The sequence below is a fragment of the Dermacentor variabilis genome, chromosome 7, assembly GCF_050947875.1.
Source record: "Dermacentor variabilis isolate Ectoservices chromosome 7, ASM5094787v1, whole genome shotgun sequence".
NCBI lineage: Eukaryota > Metazoa > Arthropoda > Arachnida > Ixodida > Ixodidae > Dermacentor > Dermacentor variabilis.
In genome coordinates this window covers 38,456,542-38,482,236 of record NC_134574.1, presented here as the reverse complement: position 1 = coordinate 38,482,236, position 25,695 = coordinate 38,456,542, and the positions used below count along the sequence as shown (strand labels likewise).

General features: G+C 44.3%; 3 long non-coding RNA genes across 3 annotated transcripts in view; 2 read left to right on the top strand and 1 right to left on the bottom strand.

Annotated features, from left to right (window-relative positions):
- Window positions 1-25,345, top strand: part of LOC142589008 (uncharacterized) — a 71,753-nt gene extending 46,408 nt beyond the window's left edge. The window contains exon 3 of the long non-coding RNA XR_012829770.1: window positions 25,233-25,345. This is a non-coding gene — a long non-coding RNA (uncharacterized LOC142589008). The remainder of the gene's footprint in view (window positions 1-25,232) is intronic.
- Window positions 13,511-16,899, top strand: LOC142587409 (uncharacterized). The gene is made up of 3 exons (XR_012829525.1): window positions 13,511-13,958; window positions 15,758-15,967; window positions 16,802-16,899. It is a non-coding gene; the product is annotated as an uncharacterized LOC142587409 (long non-coding RNA).
- LOC142587408 (uncharacterized) lies at window positions 18,574-21,965 on the bottom strand. The gene is made up of 3 exons (XR_012829524.1): window positions 21,515-21,965; window positions 19,506-19,715; window positions 18,574-18,671 (listed from the first exon to the last, which is right to left on the bottom strand). It is a non-coding gene; the product is annotated as an uncharacterized LOC142587408 (long non-coding RNA).
- Window positions 25,346-25,695: the final 350 nt, after the last annotated feature.

The window sequence follows — 25,695 nt, the reverse complement described above, 5'->3', positions numbered from 1 at the left end:
CCTCCCTTTCCTACCAAAAACACGCACAGTAAAACCACGTGATAGCTATTAATCTTGCCACCTCCAAGCTACAATTTAAAGACTACAAACCCTGAACGTCCCAACCGGCTGCACGTGTTCAAGCACGTGGTGCGATAGGATGCTCTAACAATCCTGCAAAACCAAATGTGCACGAAACACACCCGCGCACCCAAAATACGAGAAACAAAAAAAGAAATGAAAAGAAAAAACGACTCAATTACTGTTAAAAGGCAAAAAATAAGCAAATAAAAACCAGAAGCACGCTCAAAGCATGCATAAAAGCTTATGATTTCGTCGCCGTCACGGATCCCCGAATAGCACGTCCATTCAAGTTATCGTTATCAATGCAAGTTATCGACGTCCTGCCCCCTAGCGGGACCAAGCTGTAAAAAGTCGCCTTTGGCGCCTGTACGCCACACCATGGTGAGACAAGTGTGACCAGAAATCTTCTCCAGGAGCCCGTGATGTGAAGAGGATTGAAAATCATTTGCACAGGTTAAAAATCGGGAACTTGTACTGTCGCGTGAAATGACATCCACAATATGGACCAGCTCGAATTGTTTAGGTGCAGTGAGAATCTGCACTGCGCATATATTTAGGTTTTAAATAAATTAAGGCATAAAGTTCCATACAAAACAAATGGCAATCATTTGGGTATTAGCATATTTTTGCGCAAGCTAAGTGATAATTTCTTCATTTAGAAAGTATGAAGTTGGGTCATATGTGGCTGCTATCAAATGATCTTATATAAGCATTCGTCCTTATACATATACTATTTGCTTTAGATTATAAAAATTCTGTGGTTTTATCTGCCAAACCCGCAAAATCTTTACGAGGGACGCCGAAGCGGAGTACTCCTGATTGATTTTCAACACCCGCTGTTGTTTAACGTGGACCCAATGCATCTTGTTATTCTTGTTATATTATTCTGCGCTACTCAGCTAAGCAGTGCAATACCAAGGCCACCACGGTTTTTAGTTGCTGGCAGAAAGGTATTTTCCCAGTAATTTGGTTAGCTCCGACTGTTTATGCTACTTTTATAAGTACCTTTTTGGCTTGTTGCTTCTGTTGCTTTATTAAAAGTAATAATTCTTATTCAGACAGTGCTTGTATCTTTCTTGTCTCCTGCGATAAGACATGTTTCAGTGGCCTCATAATGTGACCGGTTAACCTACTACAGTAATACATACTTTTTTCGGAGTCATAAGGATTGCTTCAGTATATCTTCAGTATAACATCTTTTCAATGCGGAAGCATTCTTACCTACATGAACGTTGGCGATACTGCCTTGGCCTATGTGTTGTCTTATTGCATGAGCGAAAAGGAATTGATTGTTTCTCTTTATTTTTGGTGCTCTGCAAGCTCTAACTCAAGCAACTTCTTCCAGTCGCCTTTAGCAGCAGACATGGTATATCAAAGCACCATGAGAAGAACCGGTAAACACACCTTGTGAGATGTATGAATTGCTCTTGTCAAATTGAGAGGTTTCACTAATAATGATTGCTTGAATGGGGGTGCAGGAAAAGCTACTTAACGTGTACTCATTGATTTACAAGTACAAGTCGTATTCCCCTCAAAATTATTCTTAACTGTAGAATTGTGAAATAACGATTACAGCAGCACAACGCCGCAACGAGGTCAGAAAAAGTGATCATGCATGCAGACACTTACAATAATAGTGCTTGCAATAACATAGTTAATGTGAAAAGGATGTGGGAATCTTTTTCAGGGTTCACACTCTCGCAGATCGTGCAAGTTCGTTCACTTTGACTGCACTCAACTACCCTCATGATGTACGAGAATCTCACCCTGCGAAAAGAACACCTGGTACACACGTGTAGGATGGGAACTCGTTGAGTCTACGAAATTCCGACTGTCTACGAAGCAACTACCACATGTAACATTTAAACTGTCTTCCCGGAATATTTCTTTGACTTTTCCACATAAAAAAAAAAACATCTGTTAGATGCCGCAACTGATATCTATTTTTCGTCTTTTTTAATTTAGCAGAGATTATCAAAATTGACCTAATAGCATACGAGACTGTTTTACATTTTGAGCATTTTCATCGTTGTAAAATTGCTCTCCGCAATGGGTATTAGTTCTTTCTGCAGTGACCTCAGAGTTATGGCTAAAAAATGATGGGTTGTGGCTCGCCGTTTCGTACGGCTTTCAATGCAAAGCGAAATGTTAAGGAAAATACAATCATAGCTTTGTGTTTTTACAGAGAAGCACCCAGATACTATTTGAAGCGAGCTTTTAGCAGCTGCTATATAAGATCCTGAATTTCAGCGCCACCAACAGCTTCTCCCGAGAACGTATCTTCCCACGCAGAATAACGCATGCGTACATTTCACAAATGGCATCGACCCGGTTCCTTATGACGCTTGTTTCTGCGTAATGGATAGCTGGTCTAGAAAAAAGTGCCGTCCTGATTCTTGTGTGAAAACTTTCGACCGGGTGTGTGGAATTTCTTTACGGCGTTTGCTATTGATACAGTGTATTCCTACCTTTACATATGGCCTTCATCAATTATTTTCCTTTCTGGGTGGAGTGTGAGAAGTGAACACGCATCGCTTTTTATTTTTTTTTTGCAGACAATATTGACGTTTATAGCTGGTCCTTCTGTACTCTACTGTCATATTATTGTAGGGTGACCGCGATTTTGAAATATATAGTTAAGTATATCTGCAAATATATACACAAATACAATTTATGTAATGCACGTACCACGTCTGTTGGCGCTCTGTGATATTGGCAGTATGGTATGGTATGAAGAACTTTATTGAGGTCCTGAGGGATCAGTCTGGGACTGATGCGGGCCGCTCCCACGTCGGTACAGAGAGGCCGAGCCCCTCTGCCATCACACGGGCCCTCTGGACAGCCCTGAGTTGGTCCGCTAGCACTTCACTGTGCAGCATTCGCTGCCACCACTGTTCACCTCGAGAACCATCACCGGCCAACGCCAAGCAGCGCCACAGCATGTGTTGTAAATCGAGCAAACCCCCACACTTACTACAATAGACTGAAACCCCGCAGTCCGGATTAATTTTATTCATGATGACCGGGTTAGGGTACGTCCGTGTCTGCAGAAGCCTTAATGTAACCGCCTGCGGCCTACTTAATTTAGGATGTGGCAACGGGAATGCCCTGCGCCCTAAGTAATAGTGCTTGGTGATTTCGTTGTAGGTTAACAGTTGGTCCCTGTACTCAGGAGCGGGAGATCCAGCCCCTTCAGGGAGTACACGGCACACTAATCCTCGTGCCTCCCTGTGCGCCACCTCGTTGAGGTTACGCGGGGCTCCCTCCACTGTCCCCATGTGCGCCGGGAACCAAGTAACGGTATGCGAAGTGATATCCCTACCCTGCAGCAGTCTGTTAGCCGGTTCCGCAACAAGTCCTCTCGAGAAGGCTGTAATCGCAGATCGCGAGTCGCTAAACACCAAAACTCTTCTAGAATCAAGTAGTGCTAGAGCAATAGCCACCTGTTCAGCAACCCCCGGGTCTTTGGTATAAATGGAAGCAGCATTTCTAACGCTCCCTTTGCCATCTACTACCACCACCGAATAAGCATTTTTACCATTAATCCATGCGGCGTCAACAAACGCAGACTCCTCCTCCTGATCCTTTGCCTCTCGCAACAAAGCCCTAGCTCTCGCGACCCGCCTCCCTACATTGTGCACGGGGTGCACATTCCGCGGAAATGGACGAACCATGATATTTGCCCTAAGGTTCACGTTCAACTCGTGTAGAGGCGCCCTATCGTGCGACACAGCCACCGATTCTTCAATTGACTGTAATATATACCTACCCGCTGGTGTACCTAGCAACCGCTCCCTCTGTGCGGTACGTTGAGCCTCAGCAATTTCATCTAAAGTATTATGCAAACCCAGTCGTAACAACATATCGTTTGACGTAGTCATAGGCAGACCAAGCGCAGCCTTGATGGCTTTTCTGATTAATGCTTCCAATTTATTTTTCTCCCCCCTATTCCAATTTAGCATAGCTGCCACATACGAGAAATGACACATAATAAATGCGTGAACTAAGCGCATCGCACCTTCTTCTCCTAAACCCCTATGCCTATTAGAGATCCGTCTTATAAGTCTTATGGCCTCCTCCGTTTTCTTGGTAATACGCTGAATGGTTCTAATGTTCGATCCGTTCGCTTCAAGTACAAAACCCAGGACCCTGATTGCTTCAACTTTGGGTATCACCGACCCTTCCCTAGTATGAATTCTAATGCAAGGCTCAACTTCCGGTACCCAACCTCTCGGCCTACGACCTAGCTTCTTAGATTTGAAGATCAACAACTCCGACTTTTTAGTGGAGCACTTGAGCCCCATGAGACCCAGGTACTCCTCCGTAAGCGTTACCACCTGCTGCAGCCTAGCCTCAAGCTCTCCATCACTACCACCGACACTCCATATAGTAATGTCATCCGCGTAGATAGAATAGCCAATATCCTGGACAGTGTCCAGTCTATTAGCCAACTTCGACATCGCCAGATTGAATAACATAGGCGAGAGTACGGATCCCTGCGGAGTACCACAGCAACCCAATTTAACGACTTCCGATTTTATCTCCCCAAACCTGAGACATGTCTTTCTATCCGTAAGGAAAGCCTTGACAAAATTGAAAAGCCGCTGCCCCATATTCAAGTCCGATAGCACCCGTAGAATGAAAGAATGTCGGATTTTATCGAAAGCTTTTTCCACATCAAGTCCAATTAGTGCCTTAGTATCCCTTGTTCGCCGGTCAAGGATCTGATGCTTAATCCTGATCATAGCATCCTGAGTCGAGAGGCCGGGCCGAAATCCTATCATCGAATGCGGAAAGACCCCATTGCCCTCAACATAACGCGTTAGCCTATTTAAAATGGCATGCTCAGCGACTTTTCCCAAACACGACGTCAGTGAAATAGGTCTGAGATTTTCAAGCCCTATGGCCTTGCCCGGTTTGGGTATCAGAACAGTAGTTGCCAGTTTCCACTCTTCCGGGAAAGAGCCTTCCTTCCATAGGCAATTGATCTGCCGCGTAAGGAACTCAATTGACCCATCGTCTAAATTCCGTAGCATTTTATTCGTAATGCCATCCGGCCCTGATGCCGATCGACCATTAAGATTCTGCAGCGCCATCCTGATATCACTTTCAGTAAATTCCGCGTCCATAGCTGCATTTTCGTCTCCACTATATTCCAAAACCCCATCAGGTGTATCGTGCCAGGTCTCCAAAGGAAGGTATCTCTGAGCCAAATCCTTTAGCAACTCCTGCTCCGTGGAGTCCCGACACGTCTGATGGACCAGCTTACCTATCACAGTCCTCTGATTAGACTTAGTGTTTGTCTCATCTAGTAAATGTCTGAGCAAACTCCATGCGCCTCCCCTCTTAATGCTACCATCAATAGAATTGCACACTTCATCCCATTGCTGCTTGCACAGTACCCGACAATGGTCTTCAATTTCCTGATTAACCACTGCTATACGCTTTCTAAGCCTTCTATTTAATCTCTGACCCTTCCATCTCGCTAACATCGACTGCTTTGCTTCCAACAAATGTGCCAGGCGACTATCCATGTGTTCCGTGTCAATATCGGTCTGAACCTCTTTAGTGGACGCCTCAACGTCACTTTTAAGCTGACTAGTCCACTGTTCCAAGGTCAACTCATTTCCTTCATCATCGATTCTCTGCGCTCTTCTTTTCCTAAATGCATCCCAGTCAACCATCCTGAATGTGCGCTCCTTTTTATTAGCCACTGCCAAAGTAATCATAAGTATGTAATGATCGCTACCAAAATCTTTATTAGAATTTGACCAGGACGAATCTACCACCCCTCGAACAAAAGTGAGATCAGCTGTCGAATCTCTACATGTCGACGTGCCACATCTGGTGGGATACGAGGGGTCTGTAATCAGAGTTAAATTCAAGTCTAGTGCCTGCTGCCATAGTCTCTCCCCCTTAATAGTGCTATAAACATACTTCCACACATGACATGGTGCATTGAAGTCCCCTCCAATAAGCAACGGTGCATCCTTAGCCAGATTGGTTGCCTTGGTCAAGAGAGATTTGAAACTCTGCTTCGTGTCCCGGGGGCTACTGTACAGGTTAAGCAGGTAAACGCTCCTCTGACATGACCTTTGCCGACCTAAGATTACTTCCACCATAATATATTCAATCTTGCAATCTGCCATGTGAAGATCATGTCTAATGTATGCCAACCTCCTATTAATGAGAGTAGCGAGTCCTCTGCCCTGTTCATTATCCTTAACTTCCGCTTTGAAATTCGTTAAGGTCACGTTAGACGTCAGTGTTTCCTGTAACATGATAACTTGTGGCTTGACACCATGCGTTCTAACAAACTGCTGCAGAGACGCCTTCTTATGATTGAACCCCCTACAATTCCACTGCCAAATACTAAATGAACTATTTAATAGAGCCATCTTGACCACGGAAATTTGGTGAACTATTTTTGAGCTCAGGTCCACTCGGCGACTTACCCTGCTGGACTAGCGGCCGAGTGCACTCCCGCTCCATAACAGGGACCACTGTCTCGTTTAGATATATTTCAATTTTGCCTAATCTCTGATCCGTGATATTTTCCCGTTCTTCTATCCGCTCCAGTCTACTAATGATCTGATTTACACTTTCTTGCAATGTCGCCATCATTGCTTTAAGCTCGGAACCGACTTTACCCTGAATCCGGACGGTCGAGGATAAGGCCCTCTTTTTCGGAGCAGGCGTCTCTTCGTCCGCCATGTTCTGTTCTGCGACCTCCACAGACCTTGGTACCTCAACCGAGTCATCATGTTTCCCAGTCTGTCTTAAGCTATCGTTGTTACCGGAAGGTAAGCCGTTCCTAAGTACAGCCATCTCCTTGATAAGCCCGTCAATGGCTGCTTTTAAACTACGATTCTCTCTCTCCAATTGCGCAATCCTATCCCTATCCTTATTACCATCCACATGCTCCTGGCGCTGCTCGGGCGCTCGGCCGGCGTTGATGCCACCCTTGACCTTGTCAGCCCAGGTGGTCTGGCTCCCAGCTGCGCCGCCGTCGCCACCAGCTGCAGGAAAGCGCACCCGCGCCTCCATAGAAACGGATCGGCTCCTGGTCGTACGAGTCCCAGAAGATGGCCGCTGCCTCGACCTGGAGCGGCTCCTAGAGCGCGAGCGTCCCTTAGAGCGTTGGCGGGCGCTCACCAGCTGCACCATCTCGGCTGCCTCTTGTTCCGCCGTTAGCTCCGCCCTGGCTCTCTCCTGTCGTCGTACACGCACGACGTAGGGAAGCTGGTATCGTTGTCTGCATTGTTTATCCGCGGTCAGGTGTCGTCCGCCACAAAGCTTGCAACAAGGCACACAGTTGTGATCCTCTTCAGGGTTCCGAGCCCCGCATCCTCGGCATTCAAAACAATCGGGGGCTGGGCAGACGTCCGCCCGATGTCCAAGCTTGCCACACACATAACATACATCCAACTGCTTTCGATACAGGAAGCACCGTACCAGAGTTGGCCCATATCTGACGAAATTGGGCACCTTTAACCCATCGAAAACAATGATGACTGATCCTGTGTTTTTGATGCGTTTGGCCGCCATAGCCAGCGGATTGCGATCATTAACAATGTTCCGCTCAAGTGTCGCGGGGCCATCCATAATGTCTACATTGCGAATGACCCCCTTACACGTAGTGTGTGGGGCCGTCTCGTACGCACTGACCTCAAAATCCTTGTCTGCCACTCTGATTGACCTGAGTCTCACATAACGTTCAGCGTTGCTCCTTTCTGGCGTACTAGCCACCAAGATATTTTGCATAAAGTTCGGGCAAATAACATCTTCCCGAATCTGTTCAATACCGAGGCCTGCCGCCTCTACGATTGCCTTGCCCACCGCTGTAGAGCTAACTTTCTCCAAATTCAGTCCACCCCGTGGGCGAATGACTATTTTGATGTGTTCTTGTGGCATCGGTGGCATGCGCGACGCCTTCACAATGCGATTCTTGATTGCCGAGCCTCCGCGCCGTTCACCTGCGCCCCGTCGTTCAGGCATCTCACTTGGCGAACCGCCATCACCTAATGCATGCCTCGTCGTAGTTCTAGATTTTCGGTTGGACACTGTCCGCCATCCCAGGTCTTCAGTAAAGTCCTCCGCCGGGAGCACTTCCCCTTCAACGTGCATTGCTGCCATGCCGCGCTAGGTCTACCAGACGCTAGCTCTCGGCCAGCGTGGCGTGAGCACAAAAGTTCCAATGAAGTCCAAAAAAGGGGTGGCCCACCTCAAAATCAGGTATCCGCTGAATCTTCTCTTCTTCACGGATCCGATGATAACAAATTTACACCACTAGGTGACCAAAAAAGGCTCGGAAGCTTCGAAAAAGACGGACCCATAAAAGCCCACAAGCCTCCTTCGAACTTCGTCGTCGTCTTCCTCTGATATTGGCAGTGATGGCAACATATTTCTGCGTGAATGATTTCTAACTTGCGGTGAAGGTTAATTAGTATTAGAAATACCGCAGTTAAACGTCGAGATTAACATTACACCCACTGGGGTCAAAAAACACAACAACAAAAAATTACCAATCGTGGCAGGATGCATAGGCGTCGCTTGTATTCTGCAGGCAATATGAGTCTCACGAACATGCGACGGTTCTCAGTGGAAGATTCCTACATCCGAGTAAGGAAGGCAGTATTCATGGCACGCGCTTAAAGGGATAGTGAACAAAAAATTTGTCGGCGAGATTTCTGTCTCCAGTGATAGGTGTCGCACCGAGAGCGACCAAAACAACGCTCTTTCTGAGGAAAAGTGAGCGAAAAGGAATTATTTTAGTGAATATTTCTCAAATCACCGGACCTACCGGCCTCCTCCGAAAGCTCCGGCAAAACCCGATATCTCGTCACGCTTACCCACCTCGAGGCCCATTGCGAGCGATCGTGCACACTGAGCGCGCAAGGGACGAGTTGACGTTTGCAGCGACGCGCTTTCTTTGTTCGACCGTCCTATTCGCACCGCTTCCTCGTGTGAGCTGTTCGAAAACCTCGTCTTTCATCTTGTGGGTTTGTGGATTGATGTGTGGAGCAGCCGTGTCAATGCCGCAGAATGCCGAGCATCTGCTGCGCGCATATGAAAACGGCATGCAGCGGTAGTCTTTTTCTCGCGTGCCTCTGATGAATGCTTCTCCCGTAAACGGCTGGCTTGTTCACGCTGTAGTTTTCCGCACAGGTGCCGTTTGACCGTAATTTGTTGTTTGCACGATGTTCTGAGCCAGATGTTTGGCCAATTCTGCCAGAATGAATCGAAATCCGCATCGTCTGAAGCGACGGCTGACGAAAAACAAAATTCACCGACATGAGACTGGTGGCGCCATCTCGTTTGCACCAAGGGAAGGAGTGCTCGGCTGCGATGAAACAACGGTACGCTTAAACCGCTGCGCATGTACTCGTTCACTCCGTGAATAACAAGACGCTCCCTGCTTACAGAGGCGCATTTCAGTCACTGCACATGCCTGTCTTCAATCCTCACCTGTCGCTTCATCGCATCTAATCTCAATAAGAGCTACTTCCGTACATCAAGCACCTGCCGCGCGAGAGTCGGCAGCCGACTGTAATGGTCACACCGCCGGCCGCACCTGCGCCGATGGCGTAGGTAAAGGGAGGTCTACACGCGTCAATATCTTCAACGATTTCTACGTTGTTTCTTATTTTATTTGCAGTGTGTACTCACGGCACCTGTATTGTGCATTGGCAGCTTTCATGTTTTACGCGCTAGCAGCTACCCATAACATACACAACCAAGTGGCCGGAGCAAGCCGCTTTGCGCAGAACACAGAGTAATTTCCTTACGTCGCCTGACATTGCATAGCCTGAAGCATAAGTGTCGTTGTCTGTTGAAACCAAACACGTCAGAGCGTTTACGTGACAAAATCACGTTGGGCGCACCGCCACGGACGAAACACTGATAATTAGGCGTGAGCCTCCTGTCTCGCTAACTCATTCGTGACAGGTGCCAGCTTGTGATCCAAGCCACAGGAACCGCGTTTATATCTGGTTTCCACTTATAATGCCACCACTGATCTCTGGAGGTGAACGCGTGTGCATGGAATGCACTGTGTAAACACCACGTTGCTGTTCCAGACACCCTCGGCACCGCGGAGGGGGACTGCTACGCGGTTCATCGTCAATTTCGCTTGACGACGCGGACGGATCGTTGGCTTACGCCTTTATCGTTCGTGGTCGTTCAGTAGCCCGCTCATCCAAGTCGGAGTCATACTCACCGCTGATGCTATCACTCTCACTAAAGCTTTGTATTTGGCACTGCGAAATGCGAGGAAAACAAAACTGCGCAACCGTCAGTTCGCCTCGCGGCTGCTGACGGTAGGTGTGACGTCAGATTCGCCGGCTTGTTGTCGGGAGCGCTTTGCGAGTGACGCGGTGGCCGCTCATAGAGCGTCAAAAATAAAGCCATCCGCTCAAAATTAACCCGAATAATGACTATACACTACAGCAATCGTGCCTTAGGAATGCAATTGTGTGGCTTTCTCCATATTCTTGGATTTTTATTCGGTATCCTTTTAATAGAGTTTCACTCAACAATATTGTTACAGAATGGACAACAACATTAAAAAAAGTCTACAGCAAGTGTTGATTCTAAAGAAGACAAGTTCGACGGATCTCTATGTTCAAATGACTGTTTGAATATGTTGAATATTGTTAGCTTAATTCGCACCTTTTTCTTATTGTATTTAACACGCAATTGCTATAATGCCCATCGAGTCTCCTTCCCTGTCCTGCAACGATGGTTGTACACGTTCTATTCCTCGTAATTTGTGTTGGCCGACTCTCTTCCGCTGGGGCACCCAATCGCTGGTCGACATCATGTGCCCCTTCCCGGCAGCAATAAGAATCACGCATTTTGGCGAGTTACACCTCGCGAGCTTCCACCGTCGTCATGGACTGGCTGGCGCGCCATTATCGCACATCGGCTCTCTCATTGGCAAGCTTTCAATTTAGCGTCGACAGCTTCCTATTCACGTGGCGGAAATTTTGCGCTACAAATCTCTCTGGGGCATTTATTATTATGGAATTTCATATTCCGCAGGCTGTGGCGCGGCTATAATGTGTTGCAGTCGCGTGCTGCGGAACGATTTGTATACGTTCTGGCTCCTTCTGGGTGAACATTACGTGATGTTAGTTGATACGAGTTCATCGAAGAATGCTGTGTAGCCTTTAGGTGCAGCGGTAACTACAGAATGCAGTAATTTCTCTTGCCTGCCAAAGCGGCACGCGTTGGCAGGCAGAGAAAAGTTGCGGCAACATACTGTGAAAAAAAAAAAAGACAAATACAAGTTTTTGACAATCAGGAGAAATTACAATATATGAACCGCAACGTATGGTATTAGGCATACAATGAAGCATTGTGAGGGTTTTGTAATGCATTTCTTTACACCTATACTGCATGAATGTCAAGTTATTTAGGTATGTTGAAAATGCAGGACTACATACCCATACAAAAATGCTTCCTTACTTTCTTTAGAACTTTTATCAACATCCTATCAACTTTAGTAACATCCTATTGACTTTTACTTTTTAGTAACGTTTGTCAAAAGAAAGTTGGTTACTTCTTTTCTAACTTCAGTATGTAAAAAGAAAGTTACTAGAAAGTTAAGACACACTATTTTAACTTTTTAGAAACACGATTCAATAGGAAGTCAATAAAAATAATTATGTTCTTAAAGTAGATAACCCAAGTTACAAAACATGCATGAATATTATTCAATAAGGTTATAATTATTCAGTGAATATGGCTGGTGCAAGACAGTCTTGTTTCATGGGCAGGTGTAAATTTCCACAATTTTCAATCAACTTTCTAGTAACACTGGTTACTAGAAAGTTGTAAAAATGATTTAGTGAAAAATGAACATATAACAGCATCTGAACTATAAATGAATATGCAAAGACTGGCTGCTTTAGAAAAAAAATGTTTTTTTGCGCAGTAACTGTTTTCCTAATTTTTAATCAACTTCCTAGTAACAGATGATAGTAGAAAGTTCATAGAAAAAAATTGCTTCTAATACCGGACGCTAAGAGGAAATATGGTCTCACCGATTCAAGATGAGGGCACGTATTCTCGAAAACACGACAGGTAGTGCCATGGGAAGCGTGTATATGAGCGGTGATCATGAATTTGTGCTCAGTAGGTGTCAAAGAAGCCCGTAGGCCATGCACCATATCACTAGACGGAGCTGCACGGACGGCGCGCTGATCGTCTCGTGTTCGCCAACTAAAGCGGGAGACACACGGTCCGATTCGGTGTCCGATCCGGCGTCCGACGCGCCGAAACTGCAGCCCGAATCGAGGTGCTTTGCCGTGCCGAAGCGCCGGATCGGACGTCCGGCGTGCGACAAACCGGGCAGATTTTCATCGTCCGACGTGTCCGACAACTGCACCGTCGTCTCTGACGTTCCCTCCACGGAGGCGGTGCTGGCTGGCCGGTTTCTCGCAGTTATTCTTTTTTCTTGCCTGCTGCAGTTTGTTTCTGACATGAAATAGTTACCAGTTCAGTAAAATTATCTCGAACGTGTGCCTGTTATGCAAACCAGCGCCTTGTACACTAGCACTAAGCTACTGGTGAGATCGGGAGCCGCGACGCGAGGGCATTTCGCGAGCAGACATCACACACCGACCGTCTGAGCGAGGCCGCTCGCTTCGTTTGCACGTTTGCCCTTCGCAACGACTGCGTCGAGTAAACTAATTGTATTTAATTAGGGCCGACCTAAGTGTACAGTGTTAATTGTTTTGGCAAAAATAAGCACTCTTCGACGAGCTCGGGCCGGATCGCAAGCGCCGTCGGCTGCAACGTCCGCCTAGCTATGCCTACCGGCCCTATCGCTGGCTTTAGCGGAGCCGTCAGTGGACAACGCGCCGTCGTGAAGTGTTCTGTCGCTCACAGGGGCATAATTTTATCGACAGCGTTCGCGTAAAGCGAAGCAGTGTTGTGCAGAGTTGTTTCTATTGCGTTTCTCGACGTGGATATGAACTCAAGCTGGGGAGCTGGATGTGGGCGGAGCTTACGCGCCGCTCATGCCGTAGCATGCAGCGCCGCACGTCGGATCGGACACCGAATCGTACCGCGTGTGTCTGTATAGCTCGCTCAAGGTTCGGCTGAAGTCCCCGTATGTTCTTTATAAATAAGGAAGCCTACCTAGGCACTGTAAACACAACGATTGGGGCCTAAATACATCTTCGCCTCCCACTACGGCTTCCTTTGAGTGACAAAGTCTGATCTCGAAGGCCGTGCTTTTGCAACCTGCATGCACCTGAAGCAATTGCGAATCTTGAAGGCAACATCCGCTTAGCTTTTATTATATATACATTTCCTTAAACTTCGTATCACAAAGTACAAAGTACACACTTTTGGACCAAACAAATCTATTAAAGGACTCTATCAAATGTTATTAGGAAAAAACACGCAATTTTTTCATTAAAGATACATTTTTCTAAAAAACCGCAGAGTGGCGCTACTGCAGTATCTGTTTGGTCGACACACCACGTTGGTTGTAGTGAATGCTCCTTGCTGTGAGGTGGTATTTGAGTTATATTTTAGAAGTGCCTAGACAAAACGTGCTCCTTGTCGTGTGCAGTAACCATCCCAAACCCTCCGGACTCGTGTAACGCCATTAGTTCGCCGTGTGTTTCGAGCGATCCACCAGTGTCGTCAGTGAGTGCCCTAGTACAGCGCCCGTCCGAGCTGCCTTTGTTCTGCCGAGCTGCCTGCCCGCGCTCTCGTGAAAAGTCTGGTACTGGGGCTTCGAATTGTAGTGTTTGCAAGACTGTTGAAGGTTGTGCTTTTGTGGAGCTAGAGTTCATCGGAAGTTCTACAGTGCTTGCGCCAGAGAAACGTCGGTGCCTCTGTACCTGTTAGACGAAGGAGCGTTTGCCAAGTCTTGAAAGGTAAGCAAGTTTGGCGCTTGCGCGCATTCTTGAAGCTTATGATTTACGTAATGAGCGTTGTGTAACTAGCTAGAGCAAAGCGCTTTCCTATCGTATGTTAGCCATGTTGCTGTGCACATTTAGCAAGCAATTTCACGAAAGCTTCCTCTGATGTTACAGCGTACTTGCATTCTGCTACCCGCCTTGATTGCTATGCCTGAATGGGCACACAATTATGAAAACACATTGAAAGTTGGTGTTCGTTCGGTAGTTTCCTGGCAAGAAGTTATTCGCTATATAGGCATTCCCGCAAGTACAGTACATGTGTAATGTATGCATCGATGTATCATGGACTTCGCGCGTTGACACACGATTGCTATGTTTGACGCTTAAGCAGATAGAAGCTTGTATGAAGATTTTTGTATGTATATAGTTCGGTTTCGAGGTCCGCGTCGCGAGAACCTGTGTGTATTGTTTATGTTCTTGAGTGCCTTCGCGTATTTGTCTTCTATGTTACAGAGCGGATATAGGCCGATATTACAATAACGAGGTGCATTTTTAATCTAGACATTTCAATCAGACGCCGGCCTTTAAGAAAGACAGACCAACCAAATCTTAATAACGAGATGTCAGCTCTTGCAATCGTAGGTTACGGCAGTGCGTAATAATTTAAAGACTGCGATTTTGTAGCGATACTTACCCCTCGATTCTATATCACTCTTCTCGCCCACCGCTAACGGCCGGCAGCAGCAGTACATAGCACGGGCCGGGGCGTCGGTCAGCCCACTAACGAATAGCGACAAGGAATACCATCGCTACAAAAATCGCGGTCTTTAAATCATTACGCAAATTTTGTGCGCAATGAGATGTTATAAACGCACCTTGCATGTACATGAAAAAAAGGTTCACAACAGAGATGACATATATGCATGGGCACATATATGTGTCAATAAAATACTCGAGCGTCTTTCTGCCAACAGAAAAAGAAGTTATGTCTCCTCCAGGGCATGGCTGCTTGTACTAATGAACCTCTAAGGGAAGGTTTTCTCTAATCCCTATTTTTGATATCTAAATGCTTATGTGGCATGTACAAACTGCTTGCATCAATTTCTCATTGGGATGAGCTGTCTAAAATTTAATTTTCAGTAATAATTGCAATAATTAACTCCTTTCACCTGTCTTCTAATGACTAAAGTTCTATGCTTCTACCTTGACAAACCTTTTGTGAAATTAGTTTGATGAGGCCCAATATACAGGGCTTTCTAAATTGAAGGTATCAGTACCTATTAAAGACTATGCTAATTACGAAAATGCTGCTTGTGTATGTGGTTTATTCACTCTGTCAGACAAAATCTTTACACCCAAGTGCAGTCAGTAAATTGAAAACTGCATGTCTGCAAGGGGAAGTCAGAATTGTATTTGAAGACAATTGCATCTTGTTTGATAGTTCTCGAGCACTTGTGCGTCACTAATCGAGCACAGATTGGCCCAATACTCGATGAGGCTTGAAGCTTTCAATGTCTGCTAATCACTAAAACAGCACCAGATCTCACTCTGTGTCAAGGGGTGGCACACATTTGCTTGGTTCTAGGCAGATGCATGTCTTTCTTTCGCATTGAAGTTCCCAATACTTTCTAGTCTTACGTAAAAGTACACAGCTCAGTACAATGCATGTATGGTATACGTAAGGCTGCTTTGTTCTTTAAACCGAATCAACGAGAAGCAGCGACTTCCGTTTTTGCAAACCTTACCCTACTTCCTAACCATTCCTTCATCAAACGTGTATAAAATGAATCTGTGGTTGTTGTATTCTTTCACAGGTAGACATCGGTGACGGTGTATACGTTGAAAAGGGCATGCTGAAGAGGCTGTGCCTGGATGCTAACAACTCAGGCTTTCACTTCGCGGAGGGCCTCCTTAAAGCTCCTTTCTCAATAGAAGACGTTGAAGGGAGGTCCTTCTTTGGGCGGCTGTCAAATGCCTTCCACAGAAGGATCCGTTGGATTCCAAGAAGGTCAACACCATAGTAGGTATGTGTGTCACAAAGAAGCATCTTAATATTCTTTGTGCAGTTTTCAACAAAACTCCTTTCATGGCAATTTCAGTGCTATCTTAGGGTATACTCCTTTCTTTCCTGCTAAAATAGCTATTAACCTGATTATAATAGCATATTATAATGCAAGCTTTGCCACCATAACTAGAAAATTGTCATTACTGTTGGCATATGTATTTTTGTGATAGAGGCCCTGGTCATATGAATGCACTGATAATATATTATCCTGTCATGTGGAAAGCTAACATGTTTAGTAACAAGCTCACTTTGACAATGTCTGCCTGCACAGCAGAGGCATTTTCTAATCTTGCTGTAGAACGTCCGTAATGCCTGTTCAACTGCTTACATGTTGCTTGTATCATTTCGTGGTTCTTAAGTGCAACACAAAAGTCAACTCTTCTATGTACCTGTGCCCAAGCAAAGCTGCAGCACAGTTATGACTGGCACCTTGCCTTTCCTAAGATAATTCACGCATGAAACTTCCATGTACTGGTCACAATACCAATATCGAAGTTCATTAAACTGAAGTTGATTTACAGCTTTTGTTTGTAGATGACAATTGGTATGATAGAGTTTATGTGTCGTGCATCTGTTGGTGTTATGCACATCCATCACGCTCCCAGCTTTAATGCACTAATTCAGTCATTTCATGCATTTTTAGGACTTTGCACAAAACAGGTGGAGATGTTTAGAGCTCACAGGGTTGAAAGCTTGTCTCTTGTGCACTTCCTTTTTAAGCAACAGATGCATGGTGTGTTGCAATGTCACTGGAGCAAAACTAATATATTGCCTTTTTTCTTCTCTTTTCTAGACTACACAACGCAACATTTCAGCCTACTTCCAGGGCAGCTGGAGAACTCGTCCTCCTTACTAGCCTGGGGATATTAAATGGATGTGTTCAAGCACAAATGGAAACCTGTCTTCTTCTGTTGCATGCCACACCTAGCCACTTGGCAATCACTATTCGCCGCAGACAGATAGTTGACAGGATGTTACTAGCAAGTCGTTAGGATATATAAAGGTGGTTAATAAATAGTCGCTGCATAGTTTTTAGGAAGCAAACAAAAATTTTATTCAGAGATAATGAAAGCTTATTTTTGCAATATATAATTGCAAAAGTAATTACCTCTGAATAAATTTTTTATGTACTTCCTAAAAACTGTGAAGCGACTATTTATTAACCACCTTTATACATCCTAACGACTTCCTAGTAACATCCTGTCAACTATCTGTGGCGAATAGTCGACAGGATGTTACTAGCAAGTTGTTAGGATGTATAAAGGTGGTCAATAAATAGTCGCTTCACAGTTGACACTTTCTAACGACATAAGATAATAAGCAGTCGGTAAGAATTCTATCGACATTTTATATCTATACTTTCAATTCAATATCGGTGGCCAATAGTCGGTAGGAGGTTACTAGGAAGTTGTTACGGTGTCTAAAGACGGTTTATAGAATGTCGATAGGTTCTAGTAACATTTGTCTAAAGACGGTTTATAAAATGTTACTAAAAATTTTTGTAAGGGGATATTTTAGAATGTATTCTTTTTGTTCTAATAGAGCGAATTCGGTGGACCGGTGTTTCCGAAAACCGAATTGTGAAGGTGTCAGTACATCATGCTTATTACAGAAGTTATTCATCCGGGTCAAAATTACTTACTCAAGCCCTTTCGAGAAAACAGGTAGTATTGACAAAGGCCTATTGTTTGCAAAGTCATTCTTGTCACCTTCCTTATAAACAACTGCTACTCTTGCAATCTGCATTTGCTGAGGAAAGACACTATTTGCCAGGCAAATGTGGAATATATGGGTGAGACACGGTGTCATTACATCAATAACATATTTCACAGGTTTCAGCTTAATACCGTCATCACAGCTCCCGGAATTATTTAATGAAAGAAATACGGTCTCCACTTCGGACTGAGTTACAGGATATAGAAACATGTCTGATCTATGGTACAGTTTACCCTTACAAAAATTTTTAGTAACATTTTATAAACCGTCTTTAGACAAATGTTACTAGAACCTATCGACATTCTATAAACCGTCTTTAGACACCGTAACAACTTCCTAGTAACCTCCTACCGACTATTGGCCACCGATATTGAATTGAAAGTATAGATATAAAATGTCGATAGAATTCTTACCGACTGCTTATTATCTTATGTCGTTAGAAAGTGTCAACTGTGAAGCGACTATTTATTGACCACCTTTATACATCCTAACAACTTGCTAGTAACATCCTGTCGACTATTCGCCACAGATAGTTGACAGGATGTTACTAGGAAGTCGTTAGGATGTATAAAGGTGGTTAATAAATAGTCGCTTCACAGTTTTTAGGAAGTACATAAAAAATTTATTCAGAGGTAATTACTTTTGCAATTATATATTGCAAAAATAAGCTTTCATTATCTCTGAATAAAATTTTTGTTTGCTTCCTAAAAACTATGCAGCGACTATTTATTAACCACCTTTATATATCCTAACGACTTGCTAGTAACATCCTGTCAACTATCTGTCTGCGGCGAATAGTGATTGCCAAGTGGCTAGGTGTGGCATGCAACAGAAGAAGACAGGTTTCCATTTGTGCTTGAACACATCCATTTAATATCCCCAGGCTAGTAAGGAGGACGAGTTCTCCAGCTGCCCTGGAAGTAGGCTGAAATGTTGCGTTGTGTAGTCTAGAAAAGAGAAGAAAAAAGGCAATATATTAGTTTTGCTCCAGTGACATTGCAACACACCATGCATCTGTTGCTTAAAAAGGAAGTGCACAAGAGACAAGCTTTCAACCCTGTGAGCTCTAAACATCTCCACCTGTTTTGTGCAAAGTCCTAAAAATGCATGAAATGACTGAATTAGTGCATTAAAGCTGGGAGCGTGATGGATGTGCATAACACCAACAGATGCACGACACATAAACTCTATCATACCAATTGTCATCTACAAACAAAAGCTGTAAATCAACTTCAGTTTAATGAACTTCGATATTGGTATTGTGACCAGTACATGGAAGTTTCATGCGTGAATTATCTTAGGAAAGGCAAGGTGCCAGTCATAACTGTGCTGCAGCTTTGCTTGGGCACAGGTACATAGAAGAGTTGACTTTTGTGTTGCACTTAAGAACCACGAAATGATACAAGCAACATGTAAGCAGTTGAACAGGCATTACGGACGTTCTACAGCAAGATTAGAAAATGCCTCTGCTGTGCAGGCAGACATTGTCAAAGTGAGCTTGTTACTAAACATGTTAGCTTTCCACATGACAGGATAATATATTATCAGTGCATTCATATGACCAGGGCCTCTATCACAAAAATACATATGCCAACAGTAATGACAATTTTCTAGTTATGGTGGCAAAGCTTGCATTATAATATGCTATTATAATCAGGTTAATAGCTATTTTAGCAGGAAAGAAAGGAGTATACCCTAAGATAGCACTGAAATTGCCATGAAAGGAGTTTTGTTGAAAACTGCACAAAGAATATTAAGATGCTTCTTTGTGACACACATACCTACTATGGTGTTGACCTTCTTGGAATCCAACGGATCCTTCTGTGGAAGGCATTTGACAGCCGCCCAAAGAAGGACCTCCCTTCAACGTCTTCTATTGAGAAAGGAGCTTTAAGGAGGCCCTCCGCGAAGTGAAAGCCTGAGTTGTTAGCATCCAGGCACAGCCTCTTCAGCATGCCCTTTTCAACGTATACACCGTCACCGATGTCTACCTGTGAAAGAATACAACAACCACAGATTCATTTTATACACGTTTGATGAAGGAATGGTTAGGAAGTAGGGTAAGGTTTGCAAAAACGGAAGTCGCTGCTTCTCGTTGATTCGGTTTAAAGAACAAAGCAGCCTTACGTATACCATACATGCATTGTACTGAGCTGTGTACTTTTACGTAAGACTAGAAAGTATTGGGAACTTCAATGCGAAAGAAAGACATGCATCTGCCTAGAACCAAGCAAATGTGTGCCACCCCTTGACACAGAGTGAGATCTGGTGCTGTTTTAGTGATTAGCAGACATTGAAAGCTTCAAGCCTCATCGAGTATTGGGCCAATCTGTGCTCGATTAGTGACGCACAAGTGCTCGAGAACTATCAAACAAGATGCAATTGTCTTCAAATACAATTCTGACTTCCCCTTGCAGACATGCAGTTTTCAATTTACTGACTGCACTTGGGTGTAAAGATTTTGTCTGACAGAGTGAATAAACCACATACACAAGCAGCATTTTCGTAATTAGCATAGTCTTTAATAGGTACTGATACCTTCAATTTAGAAAGCCCTGTATATTGGGCCTCATCAAACTAATTTCACAAAAGGTTTGTCAAGGTAGAAGCATAGAACTTTAGTCATTAGAAGACAGGTGAAAGGAGTTAATTATTGCAATTATTACTGAAAATTAAATTTTAGACAGCTCATCCCAATGAGAAATTGATGCAAGCAGTTTGTACATGCCACATAAGCATTTAGATATCAAAAATAGGGATTAGAGAAAACCTTCCCTTAGAGGTTCATTAGTACAAGCAGCCATGCCCTGGAGGAGACATAACTTCTTTTTCTGTTGGCAGAAAGACGCTCGAGTATTTTATTGACACATATATGTGCCCATGCATATATGTCATCTCTGTTGTGAACCTTTTTTTCATGTACATGCAAGGTGCGTTTATAACATCTCATTGCGCACAAAATTTGCGTAATGATTTAAAGACCGCGATTTTTGTAGCGATGGTATTCCTTGTCGCTATTCGTTAGTGGGCTGACCGACGCCCCGGCCCGTGCTATGTACTGCTGCTGCCGGCCGTTAGCGGTGGGCGAGAAGAGTGATATAGAATCGAGGGGTAAGTATCGCTACAAAATCGCAGTCTTTAAATTATTACGCACTGCCGTAACCTACGATTGCAAGAGCTGACATCTCGTTATTAAGATTTGGTTGGTCTGTCTTTCTTAAAGGCCGGCGTCTGATTGAAATGTCTAGATTAAAAATGCACCTCGTTATTGTAATATCGGCCTATATCCGCTCTGTAACATAGAAGACAAATACGCGAAGGCACTCAAGAACATAAACAATACACACAGGTTCTCGCGACGCGGACCTCGAAACCGAACTATATACATACAAAAATCTTCATACAAGCTTCTATCTGCTTAAGCGTCAAACATAGCAATCGTGTGTCAACGCGCGAAGTCCATGATACATCGATGCATACATTACACATGTACTGTACTTGCGGGAATGCCTATATAGCGAATAACTTCTTGCCAGGAAACTACCGAACGAACACCAACTTTCAATGTGTTTTCATAATTGTGTGCCCATTCAGGCATAGCAATCAAGGCGGGTAGCAGAATGCAAGTACGCTGTAACATCAGAGGAAGCTTTCGTGAAATTGCTTGCTAAATGTGCACAGCAACATGGCTAACATACGATAGGAAAGCGCTTTGCTCTAGCTAGTTACACAACGCTCATTACGTAAATCATAAGCTTCAAGAATGCGCGCAAGCGCCAAACTTGCTTACCTTTCAAGACTTGGCAAACGCTCCTTCGTCTAACAGGTACAGAGGCACCGACGTTTCTCTGGCGCAAGCACTGTAGAACTTCCGATGAACTCTAGCTCCACAAAAGCACAACCTTCAACAGTCTTGCAAACACTACAATTCGAAGCCCCAGTACCAGACTTTTCACGAGAGCGCGGGCAGGCAGCTCGGCAGAACAAAGGCAGCTCGGACGGGCGCTGTACTAGGGCACTCACTGACGACACTGGTGGATCGCTCGAAACACACGGCGAACTAATGGCGTTACACGAGTCCGGAGGGTTTGGGATGGTTACTGCACACGACAAGGAGCACGTTTTGTCTAGGCACTTCTAAAATATAACTCAAATACCACCTCACAGCAAGGAGCATTCACTACAACCAACGTGGTGTGTCGACCAAACAGATACTGCAGTAGCGCCACTCTGCGGTTTTTTAGAAAAATGTATCTTTAATGAAAAAATTGCGTGTTTTTTCCTAATAACATTTGATAGAGTCCTTTAATAGATTTGTTTGGTCCAAAAGTGTGTACTTTGTACTTTGTGATACGAAGTTTAAGGAAATGTATATATAATAAAAGCTAAGCGGATGTTGCCTTCAAGATTCGCAATTGCTTCAGGTGCATGCAGGTTGCAAAAGCACGGCCTTCGAGATCAGACTTTGTCACTCAAAGGAAGCCGTAGTGGGAGGCGAAGATGTATTTAGGCCCCAATCGTTGTGTTTACAGTGCCTAGGTAGGCTTCCTTATTTATAAAGAACATACGGGGACTTCAGCCGAACCTTGAGCGAGCTATACAGACACACGCGGTACGATTCGGTGTCCGATCCGACGTGCGGCGCTGCATGCTACGGCATGAGCGGCGCGTAAGCTCCGCCCACATCCAGCTCCCCAGCTTGAGTTCATATCCACGTCGAGAAACGCAATAGAAACAACTCTGCACAACACTGCTTCGCTTTACGCGAACGCTGTCGATAAAATTATGCCCCTGTGAGCGACAGAACACTTCACGACGGCGCGTTGTCCACTGACGGCTCCGCTAAAGCCAGCGATAGGGCCGGTAGGCATAGCTAGGCGGACGTTGCAGCCGACGGCGCTTGCGATCCGGCCCGAGCTCGTCGAAGAGTGCTTATTTTTGCCAAAACAATTAACACTGTACACTTAGGTCGGCCCTAATTAAATACAATTAGTTTACTCGACGCAGTCGTTGCGAAGGGCAAACGTGCAAACGAAGCGAGCGGCCTCGCTCAGACGGTCGGTGTGTGATGTCTGCTCGCGAAATGCCCTCGCGTCGCGGCTCCCGATCTCACCAGTAGCTTAGTGCTAGTGTACAAGGCGCTGGTTTGCATAACAGGCACACGTTCGAGATAATTTTACTGAACTGGTAACTATTTCATGTCAGAAACAAACTGCAGCAGGCAAGAAAAAAGAATAACTGCGAGAAACCGGCCAGCCAGCACCGCCTCCGTGGAGGGAACGTCAGAGACGACGGTGCAGTTGTCGGACACGTCGGACGATGAAAATCTGCCCGGTTTGTCGCACGCCGGACGTCCGATCCGGCGCTTCGGCACGGCAAAGCACCTCGATTCGGGCTGCAGTTTCGGCGCGTCGGACGCCGGATCGGACACCGAATCGGACCGTGTGTCTCCCGCTTTAGTTGGCGAACACGAGACGATCAGCGCGCCGTCCGTGCAGCTCCGTCTAGTGATATGGTGCATGGCCTACGGGCTTCTTTGACACCTACTGAGCACAAATTCATGATCACCGCTCATATACACGCTTCCCATGGCACTACCTGTCGTGTTTTCGAGAATACGTGCCCTCATCTTGAATCGGTGAGACCATATTTCCTCTTAGCGTCCGGTATTAGAAGCAATTTTTTTCTATGAACTTTCTACTATCATCTGTTACTAGGAAGTTGATTAAAAATTAGGAAAACAGTTACTGCGCAAAAAAACATTTTTTTCTAAAGCAGCCAGTCTTTGCATATTCATTTATAGTTCAGATGCTGTTATATGTTCATTTTTCACTAAATCATTTTTACAACTTTCTAGTAACCAGTGTTACTAGAAAGTTGATTGAAAATTGTGGAAATTTACACCTGCCCATGAAACAAGACTGTCTTGCACCAGCCATATTCACTGAATAATTATAACCTTATTGAATAATATTCATGCATGTTTTGTAACTTGGGTTATCTACTTTAAGAACATAATTATTTTTATTGACTTCCTATTGAATCGTGTTTCTAAAAAGTTAAAATAGTGTGTCTTAACTTTCTAGTAACTTTCTTTTTACATACTGAAGTTAGAAAAGAAGTAACCAACTTTCTTTTGACAAACGTTACTAAAAAGTAAAAGTCAATAGGATGTTACTAAAGTTGATAGGATGTTGATAAAAGTTCTAAAGAAAGTAAGGAAGCATTTTTGTATGGGTCTTGATGACAGGAATTTAGGTATAGGAATATATGTAGATTTTTCGAAGGCTTTTGATCACCTGAAGCACAAGTTACTTTTAAAAAAGCTTCAAGTATATGGCTATCGATGAACGTCATAGATGCTTTTGAGCAGCTATCATGGAAGTCAACAACAGTATGTTGAAATAAATGGTCACAGATACAATGTTAAAACGCTCTCTACCTGCGTGCCGCAAGGCAGCATTTTGGGCTCGATATTTTTTAATATATACGTGAACGAGATAACACAGATACAGAGCGAAGTAAAAATAGCAATATATGCTGATGACACCAGCTTATTGTTTTCAGCCTCGTCTGCCTCAGACATGGTCATTAAAGCAAATACAGCACTTAGGCAGCTTGAGAAGTGGACATAATATAAAGCTCTAAAAATTAACACCTCCAAAACGAAGGCAATTATTTACCGTCCAAAAACAACGATCTTCATATTAACGATGATATTCTTAATAATTTTAAAATAGAGGTAGTAAATTCCTTTAAAATACTAGGTGTACTTTTCCATGAGAAAATGGCATGGGATGACCAAACAAATTATGTAGCAACTAAACGGTCACGTGTCAGTGGATCTATTTAAACTCATAAGCACCTCCTCCCTATAAAAGTGAAATTGCTACTTCACAATTCATTTTTATGTTCCCATCTAAATTATTGTCATTTGGCCTGGGGGGAAATATCCCTCACGAATCTACGAAAATTACACGTTCAGCAGAAAATAATGCTCAGAATAGTATATAATATAGCATATGACCACGCATTTAAACCGCTCTCTATGAAACACAACATTAAGCCGATTCATGATCTTACGCATACCGCCTAATCTCTAAATACATTACCGAGCTCAAAAACAATGTCTCTTTCATTGCACAACTGGCATCACTGCAGAAAAGAACTATCACGTACGCAACCATAAACACCGATATTTGGTGCATACATTTTTTCAGAACAGGTTACGGACAACATATGCTCAGAAACACTCTTCCATATCTCTTACACCTTTGCCAACATTACAATTTAAACCTCTAAACGCGTCCGGCCAAAGGATTTGCGTCATTATGTTAGAGTTTTACGCGAAAGGGCGGCCCTTTCTTTTTGAAATGTACGACATGATATTATAAACATCGCTTTGTTTTTGGAATTGTACGTTTATGTAAAAATTGTCATTTGTTTGTGCGTAAAAGAGACAACCAACACTGACAGTGTCCTGCGTTACGGGATACGTCCCTCACCAGCGAACGGGACTGGCACGAAGCGACATCTAGTACGTAACTCAAGCTCCAGTCCATGGCCGTCCAGAGGGCCCGTGAAAGAGCGGAGAGGCTTGGCCTCCCGATTCCGACATGGGAGCAGCCAGGGGCGAGCCGGGGGCCCCAACGTGTCTCCGCCGGCTAGTCCCTCAGGACCTCAATAAAAGTCCATTGTCTGTCTGCCTGTCTGTTTGTGCATTGTGATATTCCTTTCTGTGTGTGCCCATATGCTTCTACTGTTTGCCTTTATTCTAAACATCATATATTTGTATCGGGGAGGCGAGAGCCCGTCAAGCTGGATATCTAGCTTTTCCTCTCCCCTTCCCACATCCTTGGGATGGGAAATCAAGGCATTATTATTATTATTATTATTATTATTATTATTATTATTATTATTATTATTATTATTATTATTATTATTATTATATGCTGTGATTGAAATGGCATA